At 38.0% G+C, this 26,481-nt stretch overlaps 1 protein-coding gene and 1 pseudogene across 1 annotated transcript in view; both read right to left on the bottom strand.

The window, feature by feature from the left end:
• Positions 1-26,481, bottom strand: part of LOC139439063 (uncharacterized) — a 133,392-nt gene that overhangs the window by 40,769 nt on the left and 66,142 nt on the right. The window lies entirely within an intron of this gene.
• On the bottom strand, positions 25,118-26,292 carry LOC101419221 (biorientation of chromosomes in cell division protein 1 pseudogene; annotated as a pseudogene).

Genomic DNA, 26,481 nt, shown 5'->3' with positions numbered 1-26,481 from the left:
CTTTATAGCCAGGTAACTGTAAGCTTCTACCTCGAATAAACACCCTTTATAAAAACCAACCAAATTCTGGTACTTTGCATCAGCACCCCTTTGGCTGACTAATACACTAGGTATATATCCAGAAGAACTGAGAGCAGAGACACAAACAGACATCTGAACATCTGCGTTCCTAGTGGCATCATTCACGAGTGCCAAAATTTGGCAACAATTCAGGTTTCCATCAACTGATGAATGTGTAAACAAACTGTAGTGTATAAACACATTGGAATATTATGCAGAGATTTTTTTAAAAGATGTCATGAAGCATATGACAACATGGCTGGACCTGGAGGACATTATGTTGAGAGAAGCAAGCCAGACTTAGAAATACAAATACTGTACGATTGTGCTATTTTGAACGAAATATATTGTGTAAATTCATGGAGTTAATAACTAGAATATACGTCACCAGAAAATAGAGTGAAGGTAGAGAATGGAAAGGTGGTGATTAATCTGCGCAGAACTGGTAAAAAAAAAGGTTGTTTGTAAATATTTGGAAATGAATAGAAACAGTCAAAGCACATCATGGGTATTTGTACCTAGCAGAGCTGTTATATGGGTATGACTGGTTGAAAGGGAAAGTCTAAGGTGATGTATATTACTAAAAAAGAAAGCTAAAAACTGTATCATGAGACTGTATAAGAATGAAACCTCATGTTAAATACGAATATGGGTGATATTGCATATATAAGACAGTTTTTATAAAATACAAATATATTAGAGAGAAGGAAAAAGAATAGCAGCTATGTACAGCAGGGCAAGTATAGAGAGATTGAGAGGTGATACAATTTGTTTGTTTGTTTGTTTATTATTATTGGAATAATGGAAGTGCTTTCAGAATAATTGAAGTGATGAATGCACAAGAATGTGATTACACCAAATACCACTGATTGTACACTTTGGATGGGTTCCTGCCTTATTAATATGTATCAATAAAATAGCTTTCTTTTTTTAAAAAAACGTTCAAGATCATTTCTTCTGGAAAGCTCTGTGGGGAGATTTAGTAATATGTGCCTTTTGTACATTAAATATGCTTTTACTGAAGAACTGAATTTACTCTACTGTAAGCATTGTTTATGTCAGTATCTCCCCTTTAAAACAATTAGCTTGTGGAAGACATAAATTCATGACTTATATATCATGATATCCTAGCATTTTCTGTGCAGTGGAGGCTAGGTATGTAAAGTATCTACAAAACATTTATTTCTATAAAATTACATTGTGGGGAGCAGATGTGGCTCAGTGGCTGAATGCCAGCTTCCCACATATGAGGTCCCGGTTTCAATTCTCAGCCCCATACCTTGAAAAAACAAAAAATAAAAAATTACATTTATGACTATAGGTCAAAATAATAGCATGTGGGAATTCCAGAAATATGAAGGATTAGTGAGGCAGAGGGCTCACTTCTCTCTAGAAAAATAGAAGACAGGCAGAAACTGTCCACAAAACTATTTTAGGGTTTACAGCAGCAGGGGAAGATTAGGCACTACTCAGAAGAGAGAGGGGCAAAGGATAGGAGTCACTGCTGGCTGGAAAAATCCCATGAGCAAAGCTGCTGCAGCAGCTGCTGGCACCCATCCCCCCACTGCTGAAGAAAACAGCAATAGGTTCTCTGGCCCCTGGCCAGTGGCTACAGACTGATGGGGCTGAAGGGACATTCCTTCTGCACCATCCACCTGGGCAGGGTTACAGTGAATGCATTCCCTGCTAGCATCTGGGGTCTGAGCTGAGAGGTCTCTCAAAGAATGCCATCTGCTGGCAGACCAGGAAAGTGCATGCAAAGAGAGAAAAACAATAAGCAAAAGAGGCAATCTGACACCTTTACTACCTCCCTCTCCAAGGCCCTTGGAAACTGGCCTGCACCCCATTACTGTGTCCTTAGCCTGGTTTGAGCAATCAAACAGTCAATTCTAAAGATCTACAACAAGTTGAACCAAGATCAAAAAACAGTGGTAGCACACAGCTGTATTAGTCAGCCAAAAGGATGCTGATACAAAGTACCAGAAATCTCTTGGTTTTTATAAAGGGTATTTATTTACAAGGCCCCAAAGAGTCAACTCAAGGTTACTTTCTTATCAAAATCTGTTGCCATGTGTTGAAACAAGATGGTGGGCAATGTCTGTGAGGGTTCAGCTCTGTGGATACAGTTTCTTCTAATCTCAGCTGTAGGCTGGCATAAGGCTTATCTCTCAGGGCCTCTCATGTGCTCTGTTCTCTTCACAAGGTGAGCTGTAAGCTATCAGGCAAATGTTTCATCTCTTTCTGGAGCTCCACTGTCAAAACGAAGTTCTTTCCTTTGTTGTGTCTTTTCTGTGTATTTATTTCTCTGTGTTCTTGATTAAGCATCCATTTATATAGCCCCCCATGGGACCTGGGACTCAACCTTGCATACTCTAATGACATGGTCAAATCTAAGCCCTAATCTTGATTTAATAAAGTAAAAGTGAAACATCTGAATGTAATACAATTGAAGGGGTATCATGTCCAGAGGAACAGACCAAGTTATAAACATAATCAATATTTTTTTTTTATTCCTAAATAATACCAAACTGCCACACTGACCACCAGAGTAAACTCACCATCATAATCAGATGCCTAAACATCAGCAAAAAATTACAAGCCATACTAAGAAAAAAGATGTGGCTCAGGCAAAGAAAAAAAAAAATCAAAGCTCCAGACAAGACACATGACTTGAAACAACTAATCAGTGATGATCATACAAATCTCCTAAATCAAATCATGGAGTTGAAGGAAAATATGACTAAAGAAATAAAAGACATTAAGAAGACATTGGGGGGAGCAGTTGTGGATCACGCAGTCGAGAGACCATCTCCCACATGAGAAGTCCTAGGTTAGGTTCCTGGTCCCTCCTGAATAAAAAACAAACAATAAGCAAAACAAATGAAAAAAAGTAATTCAAGGAAGCCAATGTGGCTCAGTGGCTGAGTTCCAGCTTTTCACATACAACTCCCCAGGTTCAATCCCCATACTTCAGAAAGAAAGAAAAAAAAAGAGGAAGAAGAAGAAGGTGGCATTGGGTGAACACAAAGAAAAGTGTGAAAACCTGAATAGAAAAATAATAGGGTTTATGGGAATGAAAGACACAATAAGTGACACAAAAAATACAATAGAGGCACACAGCAGGAGATTTGAAATCATACAAGAAAGAATCAGTGATGTAGAGAACAGAAGAGCTGAAATTGGAGAGAGAAGAACAGAGAGAAAAAAGAATAGAAAAAATTGAGCAGGGGCTCAGGAACACAAGGATAACATGAAGCACACAAACATACGTGTTATGGGAGTCCCAGAAGAAGAGAAGGGCAAAGGGGCAGAAATACAGAAAGAGTTTTTGAGGAAATAATGGCCAAACATTTTCCAACTCTCATGAAAGACATAAATATATGTGTACAGAAAGCACAATATACTCCAATCAGAATAAATCTATATAGACCTACTCCAAGACACATAATATTCAGAATGCCAAATGCCAAAGATAAGGAGAAACTCTGAAATCAGCAAGGGAAAAGTGAAACATCACTTACAAGGGATGCCCAGTAAGATTTAGTGTGGATTTCTCTTCAGAAGTCATGGGGGTGATAAAGCATGCATCTGAGACCTGTGCTCAGGCCTTCAGACTAGGTTGGTTCCTCCTTCATCTTGGAGTGGGAATTGGGGAAGGGTCTTTTAAAAAATAATAATTAGTGACAAAAATAGTGTGAAGACTTTAGCAGTTTCCACCCTTTGACATTCTCAAAGGCAACAAGGTTTTGCTAATTGGATTCACTAAGAAATCCTCCTTGCCAGGCCTAATGTCTGCCTATGAACAGAGACCTTGGCCCAAGCTCATCATCACCCAATGGATCTTGCCTCCCGGGGCTCAGCCCTGAGGCTGCCAAGCCCACAGACATCTGGGGCAGCCCCCACAGAAATCTAGGGCAGCTATCCTCAAGAACCCCTCTCAGGGACCAGAACTCTTTTGCTAGAGTGGACTCTTAAGTTGGGACTGCATAACTAAAACTAAAGTAGTTGCAGTTCACTTTTTACAGGAGTTCCCCCAAAAATGACTGGTAGTTGGATATGCAGCACTTTGCCCTGATGAGCATGCTCTACCATAAAAAACAAGTCTAATACATTCTGAAACAATTGTCTGATGCTGCCATAAGACAAAGCTTGCCTCTGGTGCTTCCTTAATCCTTTTCTTTTCTCCTTGAATCTTGAACCACAGTGGGTAAGAGGCCAGAGCCCATTGCCTACCAAGACCCCAGGGAAAGAGACATGTACTGGCACTCGGACCTCTAATGCCTTGGGCTAAGGCTGGAGGGGGGACCTGCTCTCTGCCCCTGCCCTCCTACCCAAAGAGGACTGAAAATCTGCACCCAGTACAAGTAGGCCAAACCAAGGCATCCAAAGGGCCACACTCCTTCCATAAAGTCCAGGGAGGGAGGCTTCCTAGCCAATTCCAGCTTCTGGTGGCTGCCTGCATTCTAGGATGGTGGCCACACCCCTCCAATCTCTGCCTCTGTGTGCATACAGCCACTTCTGTGTGTAGCAAATCACACTCTGCCTCTCATCAAGACCCATGTGATGGGATTTAGGACCCACCTGCTTAATCCAGAATAATCTCCCCATGTCAAGACCCATTTTCCTTATGAGACAAAATTGACAGGTTCCAGAGATAAGGACCTGATATGTTTGTGTGACTATTGCACTATTCTTTTCCCAATAAACTTATCCTTAAAGTGGGTACCTGACATGTTAATGGCACATCTTTGAGCAAATTATATTAATTCAATTTTAACTTCTTTTAGTTTCAGCACTACATTAAAGTTTCTTTGGAATGATTATCATTTTCACTTTAACTCTAAACTTGTGCTGTCCAATGCAGTAGCCATTGGACACTTTGGCAATTGAGCAGTTGAAATGTGGCCAGTTCAATTGAGATATGTTGTCAGTGTAAAATACACACTGGATTTTTAAGAGGTAGTATAAAAAGGAATAAGATAGTTTATTAATAACTTTTACATTGATTACATGTTGAAATGATAGTATTTTAGACAATATTAGATTAAATCAAGCATGCTATTTAAATAAAAAATGAAAAAAACCAGAGACACAAAAAGGCAGTGATATGATATAATCAAGGCACTGAAGGAAAAAACCTACCAGCCAAGAATTTTGTATCTAGCAAAACTGTCCTTCAAATGTGACAGTGAGTTTTAAATATTCACATATAAACAGAAACTAAGACAGGCTATACACAAGAATCTGGTTCTACAGGAAACACTAAAGGGAATTCTGCAGCCAGAAAAGAAAAGACAGGAGAGAGAGAGGTTTGAAGGACAGCATAGAAGGAAAGACTATAAAAAGGACTAAGCAGAAGTGTAAAGAGCATTTTAAAAAAAGATATGACATATGAAAGCCAAAAGATAAAATGATTGAAGTAAGTAATAACTTCACAGTAATAATATTGAATGTTAATGGATTAAACTCCCCAACCAAAAGACATAGGTTGAAAGAATGGATTTTTTTTTAAATGAGATCTCCATATTGCTATCTACAAGAGATTCACCTTAGACCCCAGGATGCAAATAGACTAAAAGTTAAAGGTTGAAAAAGATATTTCATGCAAACAGTAGCCAAAAGAGAGCAGGGTATCAGATAAAACAGACTTTAAATGCAAAAAAAGTGATAAGAGATGCAGAAGGCCATTATATATATAATAAAAGGGACAATCCACCAAGAAGGAGTTAAAGTCATAAATATCTATGCACCTAACCAGGATGCCTCAAAACACATGAGGCAAACTCAGGAAAAATAAAAGGAGAAATAGGTGTCTCTGCAATAATAGTTGGAGACATCACCCTTATTGATAGATAGAATGACTATACAGAGTATCAACAAAGAAACAGAGAACTTGAACAATATCATAAGCTGGACCTAACTGACAAATCAGCAAGTTATACATTCTTCTCAAGTTCTCATGGGTTGTTCTCCAGGATAGACCACATGTTGGGTCACAAAATAATTCTCAATAAATTTTAAAAGATTGAAATTATGCAATGCACCTTCTCTAATCATAATGGAATGAAGTTGGAAATTAATAATAGTAAAGGGGAAATTTTGCAAATATATGGAGGTTAAACAACACACTCCTAAACGATCACTGGGTCAAAGAAAAAATTGCAAGAAATTAGTAGATATCTTGAGATGAATGAAAACAAGAATGCAACTTTCAAAACTTATGGTATAAGTGAAGACAGTGCTGAGAGGGAAATTTACAGCCCAAAAAGGCTATATTAAAAACGAAGAAAGAGCTATAATCAAAGACCTAATTGAACATCGGAGTGACTAGAAAAAGAACAGCAAACCAATCCCAAAGCAAACAGAAAGAAAGAAATAACAAAGATTAGAGCAGAAATAAATTGGAATTGAGAGCAACAAAAAAAGAGAAAATCAACAAAACCAATAGTTAATTCTTCGAGAAAATCAATAAAATCTACAAAATTTTAGCTAGACTAACAAAGGGGGAAAAAATGCAAGTAAGTAAAATCAGGAATGAAATGGGGGAACATTGCGACCAACTCCAAAGAAATAAAAAGGATCAAAGAGGATATTATGAGGAACTATATGCCAACAAATTAGACAACCTAAATGAAATAGGCAAATTCCTAGAAATACAAAAACAACTTACATTGACTCTACAAGAAATACAGAAACTCAAAAAACCAATCACAAATAAAGAGATTGAACTAGTCAAATATCTTCCAACCAAGAAAAGTTCAGGACCAGATGGCATCACAGCTGGATTCCACCAAACGCTTCCAGAAGAATAAATATGAATCCTTTTTAAACTTTTCCAAAAAATTGAAAAGGAGAGAAAATTACCTAACACATTTTATGAAGTCAACATCACCCTAATACCAAAACCAGATAAAGATACTACAAGAAAAGAGAATTACAGACCAATCTCTCTAATGAACATAGATGCAAAAATTCTCAACAAAATACTTGCAAATCATATCCAACAGCATATTAAAAGAATTATACAGCATGATCAAGTGGGTTTTATTCCTGGTATGCAAGGGTTTAACATAAGAAAATCATTTAATGTAATACACCACATTAACAAATCAAAGGGGTAAAAACCCATTTACATATCAATTGTTGCAGAAAAGACACTTAACAAACTCCAACATCCTTTCTTGAAAAAAAAAAACACACTTTGAAAAATAGGAATAGAAGGAAAGTTCCTCATCATGATAAAGGGCATATATGAAAATCCCAGAGCTATGATTGTACTCAATGGGAACAGGTGGAAAGTTTTCCTTCTAAGATCAAGAATAAGACAAGTATGCCCACTGTTACCACTGTTATTAAACATTGTGCTAGTAGTCCTAGCTAGAGCAATTATGCAAGAAAAAAGAAATAAAATTCATCAAAATTGAAATAAAGGAAGTAAAACTCTCACTATTCACAGACGACATGATCCTATATTTAGAAAACTCTGAAATACATATGACAAAGCTATTAGAGCTAAAATGACTTCAGCAAAGTGGCAGACACAAGATCAATATGCAACAATCAAAAGTGTTTCTATACACTAGTAATGAGCAAGCTGAAGAGAAATCAAGAAAAAAATTCCATTTACAATAACAATGAAAGATTCAAATATGTAGGAATTAATTTAACCAATAATATAAAGGACTTATATTCAGAAAACTAGAAAGCACTACTAAAAGAAATCAAAGAAGACCTAAACAAATGAAAGAACATTCTGTGCTCATGGCTTGGAAGAATAAACAATGTGAAGATGTGAGTTCTACCCAAACTGATTTATAGATTTAATGCAATCCCAATCAAAATTCCAACAGCCTACTCTACAGAAATAGAAAGGCAATTATCAAGTCTATTTGGAAGGCAAAGGAGTCCCAAATAGTCAAAAACATCCTTAAGAAAAAAAAAAAAGTGAAGTCAGAGGACTCACACTTCCTGACCTTGAACTATATTTATAGAGCTACAGTGATCAAAAGAGCGTGGTATTTGCATAAAGATAGACACATTGATCAATGGAATAGAAATTATTTTTGATAAGCCTACCAAGGTTACTTTACTGGAACAAAACAGTCTCTTCAACAAATGGTGCTGGGAAAAGTGGAGATCCATAACCTAAAGAATGAAAGAGGACCCCTGTCTCATGCCCTATACAAGAAACAACTCAAAATGGGTCAAACACCTAAACATAAAAGCCAGGACCATAAAACTCCTAGAAGATAATGTAGGGAAACATCTTCAAGATCTTGTGGTAGTAAGGGCGAATTAAACCTTACACCCAAAACATAAACAATAAAGGGAAAAATAGATAAATGAGACCTCCTCAAAATTAAACACTTCTGCACCTCACAGGACTTTGTGAAGAGGGTAAAAAAGCAGTCTGCTCAATGGGAGAGAAAATTTGGAAATAACACATCCAACAAGAGTCTAATATCCATAATATATAAAGAGATCGTAAACCCAACAAAATAAAAAGACAAAAGACCTAATTTTTAAAATGGACAAAAGACCTGAATAGATATTTCTCTAAAGGAGAAATATAAATGGAAAAGAAAAAAAAAAACACATGAAAAAACTGTTCAACATTGCTGGCTATTAGGCAAATGCAAATCAAAGTTACAATAATATATCATTTCACACCTACTAGAATGGCCACTATTAAAAAAGGACAAAAAACAGAAAACTGCAAGTGTTGGAGAGGATGTGGAGATATAGAGATATAGGAATGCTTATTCACTGTTGGTGGGAATGAGAATAGTATAGCCTCTGTGAAAGTCTGTTTGGCATTTCATAAGGAAGTTATATATATAGATTTGCCATGTGACCTGGCAATACCACTGCTAGGTATATACCCAGGTCTGAGAACAGGTACCCAAACAGACATCTATACACTATTGTTTATAACAGCATTATTCACAATTGCCAAAGGATGGACTCAAACCAGGTGTCTATCAACTGACGAACTGATAAACTGTGATATATATACACTATGGAATATTACTCAGCTGATGAAGAAATGAAGTGAAGTAATGACAGCATGAATGAACCTGGAGGACTTTATGGTGAGTGAAGCAACCCAGCCACAAAAATATAAATATGTATGATTTCAATATTATGAACTAAATATAATGAGCAAACTCATAAAGTTAATAGCTAGAATATAAGTCACCAGAGAATAGAATGTGGGGAGGAAATGGAAATCTGAGGTTTAATCTGTGCAGAATTGGTAGAAACATTGTTTGTAAATGTTTGGAAGAAAATAGAAATGATGGAATCACATAACAAGGTTATAATTAGTACTGCTAACATATGGGTATGATAGTGTTTGAAAGGGAAAGTCTAAGGCTATAGAGCATAGTGAAACTTCTTGTGAAAAATGAATATGGCTAGTGGTTCATATATAAGGATGATTTTCTCTGAAACAGAACAAATGTACATTAATGTCACAAGAGGTTAATAACAGGATGGTATCTGGACAAAAATACAACCAAAACGAACTATGGACAGTATTGTATGTTAATAATCTTCCAACTGGTAAAAAATTTAAAAAGGAAGCACGCTTTGTGAAAGAAACTAGACAAAATATACTACATATTGTTTGACTCCATCTGTGTAAAGTGTAAATACAAATATATTACAGAAACAGAACTAGATTAGCAGTTATGCACAGCAGGGGAAAAATAGAAAGATTGAGACATGATTACTAAGGGGCAGGGATTTTTGTGGTCATTTGTTTGTTTGGTTTTGGTGTTTTCTTTTCCTTTTTTTTTTTTTTTGAGTAATGAAAATGCTTTAATATTCATCGAACTGATGAAGGCACAACTCTGTGATCATACCAAATGCATCGATTGTACATTTTAAATAAATTGTATGGTTTATGAATATGTTTCAATAAAATTGATTTTAAAAATACTAATAACGTGTGTATATGTATGTTAACACATACACCCATATATTTATTACATATATACCTAATATATACTTAATATATTATATATAATAATTTTGCTACAGATTTTTTACCTTACTTATTAAATAAAAGTGATTTTTATTGCTAAAAAAAATACCACACTTCAAAAAGTCAGAGGTCACTGTAATAGGCTGTATAATGACCACTGAAATGTACTTAGGTCCTGGTCTTTGGAACCTATAAATGTTAGCTAATGAGGGAAAGGTAGATTTGCAAAGATTATTAACTTAAGGGTCTTAACACAGGGGTTTATCCAGGTGGGACCTAGATCCAGTCATGAGTGTCCTTATAAGAGAGAGGCAGAGGGAGATAGTGCACATGCAGATAAGAAAGTGATGTGAAGAATGAAGCAGAAATTGGAGTGATGCATCCACAAACTTATGAAAGCTACCAACCATCAGAAGCTGGAAGAGATGAGGAACATATTCTCCCCCAGAGCCTCCAGAGGGAGAATAACTCTGCCAATCCCTTGATTTTGGATTTTTGGCCTTCAAAACTATGGAAGAATAAATTTCTATTGTTTTATTTTTTTTAGCACATTTTTAAAAAATTATATATTCTTTAAGATACATAGATCACAAAAAAAATTACATTAAAAAATATAAAAAGTTCTCACATACCCCACCCCTCACCCCACCCCCATTCCTCCCACATTAACATATGGCACATTCATTGCATTTGGTGAATACAATTTAGAGCACTGCTGCACTGCACGGATTTTGGTTTACTTTGCAGTTTACACTCTTCCCCAGTACATTCAGTGGGTTTTGGCAGGATATATAATGTCCAGCATCTGTCCCTTCAATATCATTTAGGACAACTCCAATTCTGAAAATGCCCCCCACCCCATCCCATCTCTTCTTCCCTCTCCCTGTCCTCCGCAACTACCGTGGTCACTTTCTCCAGAACAATGCTACAGTTTCTTCCATTACTAGTCACAATAGTTCTATAGTAGAATACCAGTAAGTATACTCTAATCCATATTTTATTCCTCTATCCTGTGGACCCTGGAATGGTGAGATCCACTCCACCTCTACATTGAGAGGGAGTTTAGACCCACATGGTTAATAGATGTGATTATCCTGTTTGGATTTGTAGGCACACTCGGTTTTGTGTGGTAGTTGACCCACGTAAGTCCAACGAAACGGAAAGTAGGAGTTGCAACTCTGCTGAGGCTCAGGGCCCAGCTGGCACATGGCCAGTCCAGAGATTCAAGTCTCCTGGGTATACACCAACCCCAGCAATAACCACAGGTTCAGTAAAAGAAACAGAAGAGGTATGTGTAGAAAGGTCACATCTGAGTCCAACTTCATCTCACTCAGGAACACAAATTCCAAAGTAGGTCCCACTGACAAGGCACTGAACTCCAGAGCCAACTGCAAGGACCATAGAACCTGTATGTCTCCATAGCCCTCAGCAGTACCAGCACATTGTGTTGTATCTACTTGGCTGTCTCTGGGATCCTGCTGAGGCGTGCATAAGCGCAACCCCTCTGATGATCCCCCAACTCTTTTTTGAAGACTTGTAGCCATATAAACTCATTTGTCTTTACCATTTCCCCCTTTCATTCAAAGTCTTTTTTCTAGTTGTATCATGTGTTAGTGATGGTAGCAATTCCTTGGTGCCAGGGAGGCTCACCCTCAGGAGCCATGTCCCATGCTGGAGGGAAGGTAATGCATTTACCATGCTGGAAAGAAGGTAATGCTGAATTTGGCTTAGAGAGTGGCCATATTTGAGCAACCTGGAGGCTCTCAGGAGGCAACTTTTAGGCACCCTGCAACTCTAGGCCTAGTTCAAATTTCAGGCACACAGGCTCATAAGCATAGTCATCAGAATCAAGGGCTCATTTTTGGACCTTCCTTCTTCACTGCTCTTTGCCTTTGCCCTTGGGGGACTGTTGCTGTTCCATTGGGGAATGTGACAGAGCTCCCCTGGCTAGGAATTCAGCACTCCCTCAGGTGTTGTTTGTAACTGTAACTACTATGAAAATACCCAACAAAATTTCTATTGTTTTAAGCCACCAAGGCTGTGGTAATTTGTTATAGCAGTAATAGGAGACTAATGCGGGCACACACGAAAATTCAAACCTTTATCCCTTGTTTACAACAGTAGGAACAGGATGCACAAAAACATCTCTAGAACAAATTTGATTTTGTAAAGTAGAGAAAGAGAGGCTAAATTTGAAATCAAATGGGAAATATCTTCAGAAATAAATCTATCACTATGGCAGTGAAATAAAGAGAGACTTTGGACTGTAAATAGTCCCTTGGCTGCCTTCCTCCATTGTCTGGTGAGAAAAATAAGTGAAATAAAGCCAGGCACAAAACCTAAGGTCATAAGGAGAATTCCAGAAAGCCTGTAGCAAAGATCCAGTTCCTCCTTGAAAATCAAATCTTTCAAATAGCAATCAGAAAATAATCACCATATTTAAAGATGAAAAATCAAGAACTCAGTAAAGGAGCTATATAATGGTACTACAACAAAAGTGGAAGAAAAAATAGGGAAACAACCGGCAGTTGAAGAACACTCTCAGAAAACTATTGCCATGGAGGAGATGAAAATTTTAATCAAAATTTCACAAAGCACTTTAGGAAACTTACTGAAACAACTGCCTGTATGAACCAAGAACACAGTGCAGAAATACGAGAGCTCAGAAAAAAAAGTCAAGAAAGAAAAACTAAAATGTGAGAGTACAGAACTCAGCAAAATAAAAGGGGGGGGAGGCAATGAGACAATTTTTAAATAAAATATTAAATAGAAATATAGAAAAACAATAAATAGAAAATTTTAAATATGCTTAAAAAAGCTAAGAAGAACACACATAAGCAGAAATAAAATTCCCTTACTGGAAACCAAAATAATGGAATATTGCCATTATTAAAAGATATAATGCAAGAAAAATTACAAGCATTCTGAATCCATACATTAAATCTCAGACCATTTTCCAGGGGGGAAAAAATAGACAATGCATAGCTTTGTAAAGCTGTAAAAATTCTAAAATAAAAAAGAGAAATTTTAGGAATACAGAAAGAAAAAAAAAAGAATAAGTCACTCATAGGAGTAAAAGAAAATCAGCCTGATCTCAAAAGTCTCCATAGTAATGTTCAATATTTAACAAGACCCTGGGGCAATTATAAAAAAAATTGTAAGCCAAGAATGTAAACACAGCCAAAAGTTTGTTTTAATATAAAGGTTGATTTTGACCAATTTTTAACATGGGGGAAAAATCTCATTCCCCATTCCCAATTTCCTTCTGTGTCCAGGATCCTCCACTACACCTGTTGTCTCTAAGCCACCTCAATCTCTCCTAAAAAGTCCCTTAATTTTTTATTAATGTAATGGAATTAGAATCTAGACATCATATCCCAGCCCTTTCATCTCTTCCATTACTTTTGGATGTTGAGAGAATATGAGATCTCAATTACTTTCAACCAGGGATCAGGTCTAGTACAGCATTCCCTAATGTGGGCATTTTTGTCATGCACTATATGGCATAAACCCACCTCCCCACTAAATACCAGAGTATTTCCCAGTTACAAGCAAAATTCTCCACTTACATTTCCAAGTGCAACCTACAATGGGACATTTCCCTGAGTTGTGAACAACAGCATGAAGAAAAGAGCCTTCCCACAGAAGAATCATGTAATTCTCCAATCTGCTCATGACCAGAGGTGAGATGTGTGCCTATTTCTTGGGTTCAGTATTAAAAAGCTCACTTGCCTGCAGATAATAAATAATAGCCAGCATTTATTTAGTGCTTACTAGGCTACAGGCACAATCCCAACCATTTTCATTGTAGATAACTTACCTAATCCTCAAAAATATTCTCTAAATTAAATACTACTATCATCTCCCCATTTCACAGTAGAGACACAAAGTGATCAAGATCCTAACATTGAGAAAGAAGAGTCAGATCTGGAGACTAAATTTAACATGCAGGTTATGCTTTCTGATACACACAGAAGTAGCTTTAAACTTTGGTAGTATTTGAATAAGTATAGTTCAAGCAGGTACTTGACCTCTGAAAAACTAGAAAAGGAGCATAAGAAGGAGCAAACATGGATATCTAAGGAAGACCTGGAGGGTATAGTGTCCTGGAAGCTAAGTAAAGAGAGTATTTCAAGAACTAGGTACAGATAAACTGTAACAAATGTCGCTGATTAAAGTAAGATGAGGACTGAAATTAATCATTGGTGATATGTGGGTCACTGATTACCTTAACAGGGCAGTTTCAGTGGAGTGGCATATGTGTTTTGGGATGAGGTCAGGATTAGTGGTGGCAAAGCATGATTGGAGTAGGTTAACAAGGGAAGTGGGGAGAGTGTAGATGACTCTTTGAGGAATTTTGCTATAACAAGGAGCACAAAATGTGGCAGAGTTGGTAGCAGGAATCAAGAGAGGTTAGCTTATTTTTTAAATAATGGAAGAAATAGTCACATCTTTTTATGCAGATGGAGATGATCTGGCTGAAAGAGGGAAAAATGATAAGGAGGAGAGAAAGGCAAAATGGCTGGTGTGAAGTCCTTAAATAGGGAAGAGGTACACAAGAAGAGAGGTTCCTTTAAACTCATCAATATATTCCATTTTACTATTAATGGAACCTGGCAATATATTGGGCTTCATTTTTGAAGAAGTTTTGGATCACAGAGAGGTTCAACAATGGCAGGGGAGGAATACTGGTGTGGGATGTTATTGACAGGGGACACATTGTTGGCAGTGAGTTTTCCAGGGCATATACCCAGGGTACATAAAATTTTTTGGATATTCTCATAGTGGTTACAATTAAAAACAACAACTGATGGAGTGCTGAGTTCCTAGCCAGGGGAGCTCTATCACAGTCCCTAAAGGAACAGCAAAAATCCCCCAAGTGCAACGACAAAGACCAAAAAAGAAGGAAGGTCCAACAATGAACCCTTGATACTAACGACTATGCTTGTAAGCCTGTGCACCTGAAATAAGAACAAGGCCTAGAGCTGCAGGGTGCCTAAGAGTTACCTCCTGAGAGCCTCCATGTTGCTCAAATGTGGCCAGTCTCAAAGCCAAATTCAGCATGTAAATGTGTTGCCTTCCCCCCAGCATGGGACATGACACCTGGGGATGAGCCTCCCTGGCACTGAGGGATTACTACCAGTTGCAGCTGATAATGTAACTAGAAAATGACCTTGAATAAAAGGTTCAATTCGGATCAGCAGAATATCTCACTCTACATATAATACCAGGAGTTAAAAGTGCTTTTGACCTGAATAATAGGGGGAAATGGAAAGGACAAATGAGTTTATATGACTATGAGTCTCCAAAAAGAGCCAGGAGGTTATCAGAGGGGTTGCCCTTATGCACACCTCAGCAGAGTCCCAGAGACAGAAAAAGTAGATACTGCCTCAGGTATTGGTTCTTCTGAGGGCTATAGAGACCCACAGGTTCTATGGTCATGGCAGATGGAGTTCAGTGCCATGTCAGTTGGCCCTACTTTGGAGTTTGTGTTCCTGAGTGTGGTGAAGCTGGACTCAGATGCAATCTTTGTCCACAAGCCTCTCCTGTTACTTTTACCAGATCTGTAGTTGGCACTGGGGTTTAGTGTATGCCCAGGGGACCTGATCTCTAGACTGACCATGTGATAGCCAGGCCCTGAGCCTCAACAGGCTTGCAACTCCTACACTTTGGTTTATTGGGCTTACCACACTCAGCTAACATGGAGGTGAAGAAGGTCAACCACCACATCAGGTAGCCAAGAGTGCCTACAACTGAAAGCAGGAGAATTGCATCCAGCATCCATGTGGAATCTAAGCCCCCTCTTGATATAGATGTGGAGCGAACACAACCATTCTAAGGTCCACAGGATGGAGGAATAGAGTATGGATTAGAGTGGGCTTACTGATATTCTATTCACGGACTATTGTGATTAGTAATCGAAGAAAATGTGGCATTGGTGTGGAGAAAGTGGCCATAGTGGCTGCTGGGGGTAGGGAGTTGGATAAGATGTGATGTGGGGACATTTTTGGGGATTGGAGTTGTCCTGGGTGGTGATGCAGGGACAATTACCAGACACTGTATGTCCTCCCATGGCCCACTGGGTGGACTGTGGGAGAGTGTGGGCTATGGTGTGGACCATTGACCATGCGGTGCAGCGGTGCTCAGAGATGTATTCACCAAATGCAATGAATGTCTCATGATGATGGAGGAAGTGTTGCTATGGGGGGGAGGAGTGGGGTAAGGGGGGTGGGGTATATGGGGACTTCATATTTTTTTAATATAACATTAAAAATCAAATAAAGACAAAAAAATTAAAAAAAGAAGAGAGGTTGACCTTAGATTGGAATGGACAGTTCCCCTAAGTACCTCTAGGGAATAAAGTATACAAAACCAATCCTTGTTGGTAGTAACTCAGATGTAGTATGCTTGTGAAAAGTCTCCTTCAATTGCTTCTTCTCAATAAAATATGAAGCAAATTAAAAAGCAACTGAAAGTAAGGCTATGGAAAGAGGTAATGAAAGACATGTCTATTATTGAACTCCTGATTTTCTCCCCTGTACTAGAGATTGCTATGTAACAAACTATCCCCAAATCAGTGGCCTAAAACAAGCAACATTTTATTTAGATCATGATTCTTTGTATCAGCTGGGTAGTTCTGGTCTAAACCAGCTTGCCTGATCTCTACTGAGCTCTCATGGACCTGATGTCTTTAAATTGGATGACCTTATTCATCTGTGGTTAGCTGACCTCTCCCCATAGCTCTCCCCATAGCTGGATATTGGCAGACTCTCAGCCAAGATGCCTTGAATATCACAGTGGTAAAGCAAGAATCAATCTTTGATGAAAGAATCTGGAATATCACATTTCAAGGAAATTTATGCAGAGGGAGAAGAATTTGTGTCAATTTTTATAATGTAACACAATACCTAAATATGACATACCTACAGCTTTCCTCATCTTAATTGATGTCAACTCCACCCTTACACATGTTCAGGCCAAAATCTTGTAGTCATCCTTGACTTTATTTTTCTCACATGCAAAATTCAAACTATCAGCAAATCCTGCTGGTGAAACCCTTAAAAATAGATCAATGAGCCAGTTGGGTCTTGAATCTCAGCAGATTTGCAACATCTACTCTCCAGTTCATTCGACTTACCGAGGACAAACTAAGTAGTCCCTGAAACCTCAAATGATCTTGCTACTCTTTTACTTTCTGACTTCATTCCCTATACCTCTTACTGCCTCCATTCCAGCCTCAGTAGCCTACTCGTTGTCTTTTAAACAATCCCCATTATTAGGGACTTTGTTCCCTCCACCTGAAACACTCTTGCCCTGTATATCTATTCACTAACTCCCTCATCTCCTTCAAGTCTTTGCTGAAATGTCACCTTCTCAAGGATCTTACCTGGACTACTCTTTTTTTTTTAAGATTGATTGATTGATTGATTGATTTCTCTCCCCTCCCCCCATCCCAGTTGTCTGTTCTCTGTGTCTATTTGCTGCGTCTTGTTTCTTTGTCTGCTTCTGTTATTGTCAGCGGCACAGGAATCTGTGTCTCTTTTGGGAATCCGTGTCTCTTTTTGTTGTGTCATCTTGTTGTGTCAGCTCTTCGTGTGGGTGGCACCATTCTTAGGCAGGCTGCACTTTCTTTAGCGCTGGGTGGCTCTCCTCACAGGGTGCACTCCTTGCACGTGGGGCTCCCCTACACGGGGGACACCCCTGCATTGCACAGCACTCCTTGCATGCATCAGCACTGCACATGGGCCAGCTCCACATGGGTCAAGGATTCCTGGGGTTTGAACCGCGGACCTCCCATGTGGTAGACGGATGCCCTAACCACTGGGCCAAGCCCATTTCCCTGGACTACTCTATTTAATAGTCCAATCTGCATCCCCCCATTCAGAATCTAATTCTGCTTATACAGCTCTACTTTTTCTTTTTTTTTTCCTATAGCCTCTAAAATCTTCTAAAGTATCAATATCTATTAGATTCATTATGTATTGTGTATTTTCTCCAACTAAAATGCAATTTCCATGAGGCATAAATGTGTCATTTTTGTTCACTGATGTTCCTCAATGTCAAGAAAACTTGATAAATAATTGGAAAATGACAAGCGATTTTTGGGTGTCCTTTGAGTGGAATGTTGGACATTGTGTAGTAAACCCTCCAGGAATTTTCAGATTCCATAGTGATGTGTACCTCCAATTGCCTTTGCTTGATTCTGTATGGATATAAGTTAAATTGTGAGAAACCGATAGTAATATCTGTATCTCCTCTCTATAAAAATGCAAATTATTCCTCTTCACAGCAATGGTAATAAGTCTATTTAGTAGATCACATTGGTTCCCTCATTAATTAATGAGTTAAATAAAATGTGACACTTCTTACTTCTACAATGTCATGTTTTCACTTTTTAAAAAAATATATTCTTTACCACATTTAGAGCTCATCTACTATGATCCCAACTACACTGACCTTATGAATCAGGTTGGCTGTGTTAACAAAGAAGTGTAGTTTTGGGGTGATTTAAACCCAGGCACATCTTTTCTTGGCGTCCATAGTGAATCCTAACAAGAAATAGAACTTTGCTGATTCCGTTTCTCTAAGATTTTTATTTCCTCTCTACTGAACTTGTGCTTTGTTTTTGTTTCTGATTTGTGCATAGCCAAAAGATATTCCTTTTTGGTGGCAGCAAGAATTGGGAACTCACTTTATAGCCTCATCATTTGGTGAACACTTTTGTCTCAGTGGATAATAGAAATCTCTTTTCTGTTAAGAGAGAGAGAGAATCCAGTGTGTTAGTCATTTCTGTTCACTTGTCTGTCTATTTGTAAGCACAAATCAATTAAGAATTCATACCACTGAGAAGAAGAAAGCTCTCTGAAGTCTGGACTATGAGATTTTTTGTTTCCATGTTTCCTTTTGACCTGTACATGAAATTGTAGAAGTTAAGCTATAGGCTATCGATATGACTATGTGAATAAATGCCTGTTTTTCTGTAATTGAGAAGGGACTTACCCTCTTGTTGATAAGTAGGGAGTGTTTTCCTAGCTCCAGAAAGCATAACCAAATTACATTAAAATTTCTCTTAAGTTAAAGGAATTCCATTCTCATAAATATATAGAGACAGTTGCAAAAGTTTTAGCCACCATCATCCTAAATTCTAAGATACTAAATGTGCTACACATTGAAGAAAGAAAATCCTTATGGAAACCGCTAACTCATAAATATTTTTAGAATCCAAGGTGCAAAATTAGGATTTAATAATTTAAATAATTTGGGATTTTAGAAAAGCTGTGTCTTAATGAAGAGTTACTGGTTTAGGGTGTTGGATGGGGGAGCATTTGGGACAAGACGCACCTGGGGCAGTCTTCTAGAGGATGTGCAAGTGATCATTTTGTCATAGTGTATTGTATCAGTGGTTGGAGACCCACATAGTTAGTGGGAGGGAGTTGGACTTCCATCCTGAAGAGGCCCAGCATGTTCTCAAACAGAGTGGTGGATGTCTCTTGAGAACATGGGCAGTTCCTAATAGGGGAGGACAAACTCAGTGTTGTTGCAAATAACTATCAATCTTGTCCTTCAAGGAGTGAAGACTGGTGGTCGCCGTGGGCCCCAAGGGGAGGAGGAGGGAGGAATAGAATAGATGGAAGACAGGGTGATTAGGGGGAAATGGAAGTATTCTGCACAATCTTGCAATGATGGAAACAGGCCATGGTAAATTTCATCAAAAATTTATATAAGTGTATGGTCTAAAATGTAAACCATAATGTAAACCATTGACCATGGTTGGTAGCTATGTTTTAATATTTGTACATCAGTTGTAACAAATGTATCATCCACATTAAAAAAAGGGTGTTAATATGGGAAGGGGGAAAAAGGGGAGGATATTGGATATATGAGAGTCCCCTATGTTGGATATATGAGAGTCCCCTATATTCTGTATGTGACTTCTCTGTGACCTAAAACTTCTTTGAAGGAAAAAAAAAAGAAAGTAAGACACTGGGGAAGAAATGGGGCAAGACATCAAAAAAATTTTAATATTTTTCATTATTTTTTAATATCCCAATTTTATTTTATTTTAGTTTTAGTTTTTCTAAATTATTATGTATTTTATTTCTTATGTTTAAACATGTCATTATTATTTCATATTCCTATTAATTGTATTTGGGGATATTCTTGGCTTAATTTTTTAAGAAGTTTTGGATCACAGAAGGGTTACAACTGTGGCAGGGGAGGATTATTGCTGTGGTGTGTCATTGATGGAGAATACATGGAAGAAGGTTCACCTGGGCATACATATAAGGTAAATAAATGTGTTCAAGTGTTCATGGGGCATTGCCACAGGGTAGAGATTCACACAATAACTGAAAGAATATTGAATTCCCATCCTGAGGAGCTCTACCACATTCTGTAATGGAACAGCAACAATCCCCCAAGTATGGGAAATGACCAAAGAAGAAGGATGGTCCATTGATGGTCCCTTGGAATTGATGACTATGCTTATAAGCCTTTGCTCTTGAAATTGCAACTTAGCCTAGTGTTGTAGGGTGCATATGAGTTACCTCCTGAGATCCTCCATGTTGCTCAAATGTGGACTCTAAACACATTACCTTTCCCCCAGTGTGGGACATGACTCATGGGGATGAGCCTCCCTGGCACGGAGGGATTACTACCAGTCACCAACTAGTAATGCAACTGGAAAAAGACCTTGAAAAGGGGGGAAAGGTAAAGACAAATGCATTTTGGAGCACGTTTTGGAGCACTGACACTAAACATGATTATAGTTTTCATTGTAGTTTACACTCTCTCCCAAACAATTCTATAGGTTATGGCAAGATTATAATGGCCTGTATCTGTCATTGCAATGTCATTCAGCACAATTCCCAAGTCCTGAAAATGTCCCCATATTACACCTGTTTTCCCTCTCCCTGACCTCAGGACTAGGCAGTGTCCACTGCCTCCACATCAGTGATATAAGTTCTTCCATTGCTAGGCTCACAATAAGTCTATAGTAGAATACGAGTTAGTCCACTCTAGCCCATACTATATCCTGAGAATTCTGAGATGGTGATGCCCACTCCACCTTTAATTGAGAGGAGACTTCAGTATCATATGGCTGATAGATGGGTCTGTCTTGCTTGCAGTTGTAGACTCTCTTGGTTCCTTGATACGGTGGTTGTCCATCATCACCTCTTTATCATTTGTCCTGGGTGAGTCCAATGAACTGGAGAGTAAGGGTTGCAACTCTATTGAGGTTCAGGGCCCAACTTTTTTGCCTATTTTTAAATTGAGTTGTTTTTCTTTTTGTTGTTGAATTATAGGGTTTCTTTATATATTCTGGTTATTAAATTCTTATCAGATATGTGGTTTCCAAATATTTTCTACCATTCTGTAATTGTATTTTAATTTTCATGATGAAGTCCTTTGATACTCAGATTTTTATTTTGATGAGGTCCTACACACCTATTTTTTTATTTTGTCAGTAGTGTTTTTGGTGTGAAGTCTAAGAATAATTTGTCTATATGTCTGTCCTTGTGCCAATACTATACTGTTTTTATTACCATTGTTTTGTGATATTTTAAATAAGTAAATGTGAGCCCTTTAACTTCTTTCTTCTTTTTCAAATGGCTTTGGCTATTTAGGGTCACTTACCTTTCCATATAAATTTGATGATTGGTTTTCCCATTTCTGCAAAAGCTGTTGAAATTTAGATGGATATTACGTTGGCTCTGTAAATAATTTTGGATATATTTAATAATATTTAGCCTTACAATCCATGAATGATATGAGCAATAGCTTTCCATTTATTTAGGTCCTCTTTGATTTCTTTTAGCAAAGATTTATGGTTTTCTGTATACTTGTCCTTTATATCTTGGTTAGATTTATTCCTACATATTTGACTCTTTTAGTTGCTACTGTAAATGGAATTTTTTTCTTTATTTCTTCAAATTGTTCACTACTAGTGTATAGAAACACCTCTGGTTTATGTGTGTTGATCTTTTACCTCACCACTTTGCTAAATTTATTAGCTTTAGTAGTTGTGTTTTGGATTTTCTATATAAAAGCTCATGTCTTTATATAGAAAATAGGGAGAATTTAAGTTTGGTTGGCTTTTATTTTCTTTTTCTTTCCTAATTGCTCTAGAACTGCCATTACAATGTTGGATAACATTGGTGACAGTGGGCATCCTTGTGTTTTTCCTGATCTTAGAGTGAAAGATTTCAGATTGAGTATGATATTAGCTTTGGGGTTCTTATATATGCATTTTGTCCCATTGTGGACATTTCCTTCTAGTCTTAGTTTTATAAGGATTTTTTTTTTTTTATAAAGAACAGTGGTAGATTTTTGTCAAATGTTTTTCTGTGTTAATTGAAATGATCATGGTTTTTTTTCCTTCATTTTATTAATGTGGTGTATTCCATTAATTGATTTTCTTATGTTGAACCACCCTCATATATTTGGGATAAATCCCATTTGATCGTGGTGTATAATTCTTTTAAATTGCTTTTGAATTCATTGTGCTAATATTTTATTGTGGACTTTTACATCTGTATTCATAAAGGATATTGATTTGTAATTTTCTTTTGTGCGTGTGGTATCCTTATCTGGCTTTGGTATGAGGGTGATGATAGCCTCATAGAGTGAGTTAGGGAGTGTTCCCTCCTCTTTTATTTTTTGGAAGCATTCGAGCAGAATTTGTGTTGATTCTTCTTGGAATGTTTGGTAAATGCTCCAGTGAAGCCATCTGGTCTTCAGCTTTTCTTTATAGGAATATTTTTTATGATTTATTCAATCTCTTTACTAGTCATTGGTCTGTTGAGATCTTCTGTCTCTTCTTGAGTCATTGTAGGTGGTCTGCGTGTTTCTAGTAATTTGTCCATTTCATCCAGGTTACCTAATTTGTTGCTCTACAGTTGTTCATAATATCCTCTTATCAGCATTTTTTATTTGTGTGATAAATGGTAATGTCCTCCCTTTCATTTCTGACTTCATTTATTTGCATCATCCCTCTTTTTTTCTTTGTCTGTCTAAAGGTTCATCGATTACATTAACCTTTTAAAATAACCAACTTTTGGTTTTGTTGATTACCTTTACTGTTTTTTCATTCTCTATTTCAGTTATGTCTGCTCTAATTCTTTGCCATTTCCTTCCTCCTGTTTGCTATAGGTTTAATTTGTTCTTCCTTTTCTAGATCTCCAATTGTGAGGTTAGGTCTTTGACTTTAGATCTTTCTTATTTTTTAATGTAAGCATCTAGAGCTATAAACTTCCCTCTCAGCACTGCTTTTGCTGCACCCATAAGTTTTAGTGTGCTGTTTTCATTTTCACTCAACTCAAGTATTTCCTAATGTCACATGTGATTTCTTCTTTGATCTATTGTTTGTTTACAAGTGCAGTTTCTAATTTCCACATATCTGGGGATTTTCCAGTTCACTCAGTTATTGATTTCTAACTTAATTCCACTGTTATTGGAAAGGATACATTGTACAATTTTAATATTTTTTTTTATTTATTGAGACTTGTTTTGTGAACTAACATATGTTCCATCCTTGGAAATGACTCATGTGCACTAGAGAAAAATGTACATTCTGCTGCTATTGGGCTAAGTGTTCTATTTATGTGTTAGATCTGTTCAGTTTATAACATCATTTAATTTCTTCTATTTCCTTATTGATCTTTCATTTTGATGTTCAATCCACTCTTTTGTTGTTTTGTTTATTTAAAATTTTTAAAGAACAATCATGCATACCATACAGGATTCCCATACATTGCCCCACCATCAACACCTTACGTTGTTATGACACAATTGTTACAAATGATTTTTAAAATTCTTAATACTGTTCTCCATAGTCAATAGTGTTCTATCCATTCTTAAAGTGGTGTAATAAAGTATCCTACTATTAATTTAGAACTGCCTGCTTCTCCTTTTAAATCTGCCAATATTTGCTTTCTATATTTTGGGTTTCCAACATTAGATGCATATATATTTTTTAATTGGTATGTCTTCTTGTTGAATCAATATTTAGTAACTTCCTTTATCCCTTGTACCAGATTTCACTTTGTCTATTTTATCTGAAATGAGTATAGCTACTCCAGCTCTCTTTTAGTTACTACTTGCTTGGTATATTTTTTTCCCATTCCTTTACTTTCAACCTACTTGTGTCTTTGAAGTTAGGGTGAATCTCCTGTAACCAGCATATAGTTGGATCAGTTTTTTAATCCATTCTGCCAATCTCTTCCTTTTGACTAGAGTGTTTAATCTGTCACACTTAAAGTAACTACTGATAATTCCAGACTTCCTTTTGCTGTTTTGCTACTTGGTCCTTCTAAGTCTTATACACTCTTGTCCTTCAATTCTTCCATTAATGCTTACTTTTATATTTGATTTTTGTATTGTGTCATTTCAAGTCCCTTCTCATTTCTTTCTGCATATGGTTTTCATATATTTTCTTTCTAGTTATGATGCAGCTTAAATTTAACATCTTAAATACATAGGAATCATAGTTGGTTGATACCAATTGAACTTCAGTAATATGTATGCATAATTTTCCTATACCACTCTTTTCCCCTACCATTTTTACTACTTGTTATCCTTTATATCTTTGTACATTATATGTCCAGAAAAATATATTTATGGTTACATTTTATGCTTTTGCATTTTAGCACCTGTAGGAAATAAGAAAAGGAGTTACATGCCAAACAATACATAAAATAATGCTAGCATTTATAATTACCCACATGATGGCCTTTACTGCAAGTCTTTATTTCTTTATGCTGGTTTGAACCACTGACTAGTGTCCTTTCCTTGCAGTCTAAAGAATTCCCTAGTGGTGATGAACTCCCTTAGCTTTTGCTTACCTGGGAATGTCTTCATCACCTCCTCATTTTTGAAAGAAATTCTCACTGTATATAAAAACTTGGCTGGTAATTGTTTTCTTTCAGCACTTTAAATAAATGTTTCATCCCAATACTTCTTGCCTCCATGGTTTCTGGTTTCATGGTTTTTTTTTTTTTTTAAGAGTATCAAATGGTTTTATTTTTTAAAAATTAAGTCATTTAATGATAATTAACTTTTCTAAAAAAACCCCACAGAAACAAGAATAAAATAAACACCCAACCCTCACTAGCCCTTGCAGGAAAAAAGCCCTGGATAGAGAGCCTGCAACGTTTTTCCTATACTTTGCCTGAGTTTCCTCACTCATTCTAGGGTCCCTGGTTTTCTTTCTCTTACAGGGGAAAGGAAACTGGCAAAAAGATTCATGTTCAAGGTCCCAAAGGTTTTACAGCTACTCAAGGCCAATGGTTTGTACATTCTAGCTTATGTTTCTTGACAAAGCTTTTGTTTAACTCCGAAAAACAGATCCTAAATTCAATATGCAGTCTCCAAGTTCAAGTATCAAGGCTTGTTTCAGGTAAACCTCAAACTGCCGCAGTGTTTTTTTTGTAATGTCTCTGTAGTGTCTGCTGGGTGTCACCTCCTGTGACAGGCGGGCCAGATGGCAGCACAATGCAGGGGGCACAGTCAACTCTCCCACTGCCACGCTTGTTCCCTGGTCAATGTGGACACCGTCCCGCAGTCAAGGCTGAAATCTTGAAATCAGTGCAGACTTTGGCTACCTTCATTTGCAGTTGCACTCGTATGTAAACTGAATCCATTGTTCACCATTAATTAAATGGAGTTTTCAACAGCCGTCAAGCAGATTCTTAGGCTGCATCCTGGGAAGGAGCAGGGGGGTCCTGGCTTGCAGGCTCTGGAGGGGGTGCTGGCGCAGCTTCTTTCTTCTGGGCAGCCAGGAACTCATGAATCGCTCGTTCTATCTGTGGTCTGAAGATGTGGTTTAGTTTTGGATCCACCACCTGAGAAATAATTCTGTCTACTCCAGCTTCCAACATCCCTGACTGGACCACACTCTGCCTCAGCCCATTTCGCAACTGGTTTTTGTTCATCGTAGGATTCCATTCCTGCTTGTCCAGATGTGTTGACACAAAATTATCCACCTTCTGCCTCAGGTTTTGGTAAGCTGGCTTGGTATCCACGTCGGCCAGGCAGTCCCGGCGGAAGCTGTCAAACAGGCCCCGGCTCTTAAGCTGCTCCACGATGAGGGCGATGAGCTGCGGGTCGCCGGGGGGCAGCGAGGCCGGGTTGATGGGGCCGCCGCTCCCGCCGCTCCCAGTCGCGCCCGTCGCCATCCCCGCCGAGGCCTGGCCCGCTCCACAGCCGCCCACCGCTCCGCTTCCCCCGCCGCCGCCGTCCGCCATGGCTGCGCCCCCGGCCGCGAAGGATACCGAATAAGGCTGCTGCTTCTCAGGGCCGGAGGGCCCGAGGCGGCCGGCGGTGGCTGCGGCGGTGGCGGGGGAGCCAGAGAAGGAAACGGGCCCCAACCAGGAAAAGGAAACGGCGGAGGAGGGACGCTAGACAACGCAGGTAGCTGTGCGGGAGGTAGAAAC

This window comes from Dasypus novemcinctus, chromosome 5, assembly GCF_030445035.2.
Source record: "Dasypus novemcinctus isolate mDasNov1 chromosome 5, mDasNov1.1.hap2, whole genome shotgun sequence".
Classification (NCBI taxonomy): domain Eukaryota; kingdom Metazoa; phylum Chordata; class Mammalia; order Cingulata; family Dasypodidae; genus Dasypus; species Dasypus novemcinctus.
Note: the sequence above shows the minus strand (reverse complement) of the source record. Positions and strands in the feature narration are given on the sequence as shown.